Source organism: Panthera tigris, chromosome B4 (genome assembly GCF_018350195.1).
Source record: "Panthera tigris isolate Pti1 chromosome B4, P.tigris_Pti1_mat1.1, whole genome shotgun sequence".
Classification (NCBI taxonomy): domain Eukaryota; kingdom Metazoa; phylum Chordata; class Mammalia; order Carnivora; family Felidae; genus Panthera; species Panthera tigris.
This window is the reverse complement of record NC_056666.1, coordinates 29,072,171-29,073,888: the sequence shown is the minus strand read 5'-3', so window position 1 is coordinate 29,073,888 and position 1,718 is coordinate 29,072,171. Positions and strand designations below refer to the sequence as shown.

The following is a 1,718-nucleotide window of genomic DNA, read 5'->3' as shown; positions in this document are numbered from 1 at the left end:
TAAAAAACATTTTTTTAATAAAAAAATGTTTTAAAAAGACATTCTGTGATCCACTCATACTGTTATTTATCTAGTCAAATCTACAGAAACAGAAAGTCAAATGGTGGTTGCCAGGAGCTGAGAAAGAAGTATATGAAAAATTGTTATTTAATGGATATACAGTTTTAGTTTTGCAAGATGAAAAAGTTCTGGCATTGGATGCACAACAATAAGAATATATTTTACAATACTGAACCATACATTTAAAAATGTTTAAGATGGGATATTTTACCTTATGCATGTTTTACGAAAGCTAAAAAAAAATTTTTTAAACAAGGGAAAAGAGTCAGTCCACCAAGTACACAGGCTTTCTGAGAAGCAGTTGCAGAAGGACTGAACAAACATTTGAAGTACATACAATGTAATATTTTTAAGTATGCAGTCGGAAGAAAGAATAAAGTAAAAGAGCATTTACTGGGTCTCAGTGCAGGCTCATCAATATTAGATCCTTCACATATGTTGTATTAAATTCTTACAATAATCCTGAAAGTAGATATTCTGGTCCAGATGCTGATATGCTGGTCCTGAAAAAATTGGGGTTTAGAAAGGACAAATATCTTGCCCAAGTTTCTGCAGCTAATAAGCAGCCTAGGGGAATAAGGTTGCCCATTACTGGAAGATAAGAGGGTCATTACAATGAAAGTTTAGAGAATTAAGAGAATTAGTTTTCTACCTGTCCCACTTTATTGTCACTTTTCTTTCCCACTTACTAAATCCAGAGAAGAAATTTAAAAGCTAAGTTATTCTAGCATTTATGGAGGAAATTGCAGGGAAAAGCCTTGAGAGTTTCTTAACTTAATTATAGCATAAAATTTTGAAACTGGAAGTCGTATCAAGTTACCTGACAGAAAACAGTGCCTGGGAAAAGGATTCACAAGCCTAATCCCGTGAAGTGAGCCTCCAGGGGGAAAACAAAATATGGTTAGCAGCCATGCACATTTTTCACATATATATGTTTAAGTTTCTCTTGATATAAAGTGTGTCAGTCAGAATACCAGATAAAATTGAACTTCTCCACCACTTAATAAATACCTTTCGTAAAAGTGAACCAAGGACTTTGTATCAGTCAAGGTCATATCAGGAAACAGATGGCACACACAAACTCTGCAATTTGAGGAAAGTTTAATAAGGAGCTATTCATGAAGGTGTAGGCAGGATACAAGGAAATCACAAGGGATAGCACAGTACCTTGGGGCTAGTGACTTCAGGGGTTATCCTCCCCTCTCCAAGGCCATCATGGACTAAGGGAGTGCGCTATTCCTGAAACGCAGAGAGAGAGCATGGTTGATGCTGTCTTTTGGCCACAGGATGCAAGCAGTTTGCAGTGACCCAGCAGCGAGAAACTCCAGAAATTAAATCTCTCTATTCCCACTCTCCTCTATTCCTGTTTCTGATCTTCTGTCAATGCTCTCCATTGGCTGCACCTTATTTAGGCCTTTTAAGGCACAGAGTAAGATGGAAAAGAATGGAGAGTGCATTTGGAGAGGCAAACAAAAGGTATCCAGCAGCGACTGACTAATATTTTATAGCTCGTGTGTGAAAATAAGTTAAGGAAGAACTAACAACAAAAAACAAGTCCTCTGGGGTTTGTTTGTTTGCTTGTTGTAATAAAATATATTAGAAAACTTACCACTAAGTCTGAGAAATGTGTTAGTTAGGTTTTGCTATAACAATGCAGC

At 36.6% G+C, this 1,718-nt stretch overlaps 1 long non-coding RNA gene across 1 annotated transcript; it reads right to left on the bottom strand.

Annotated features, from left to right (window-relative positions):
* Window positions 1-878: 878 nt before the first annotated feature.
* LOC122240263 lies at window positions 879-1,300 on the bottom strand. Its single transcript, XR_006219733.1, has 3 exons — window positions 1,228-1,300; window positions 1,072-1,143; window positions 879-937 (listed from the first exon to the last, which is right to left on the bottom strand). It is a non-coding gene; the product is annotated as an uncharacterized LOC122240263 (long non-coding RNA).
* Between the last annotated feature and the right edge of the window lie 418 nt (window positions 1,301-1,718).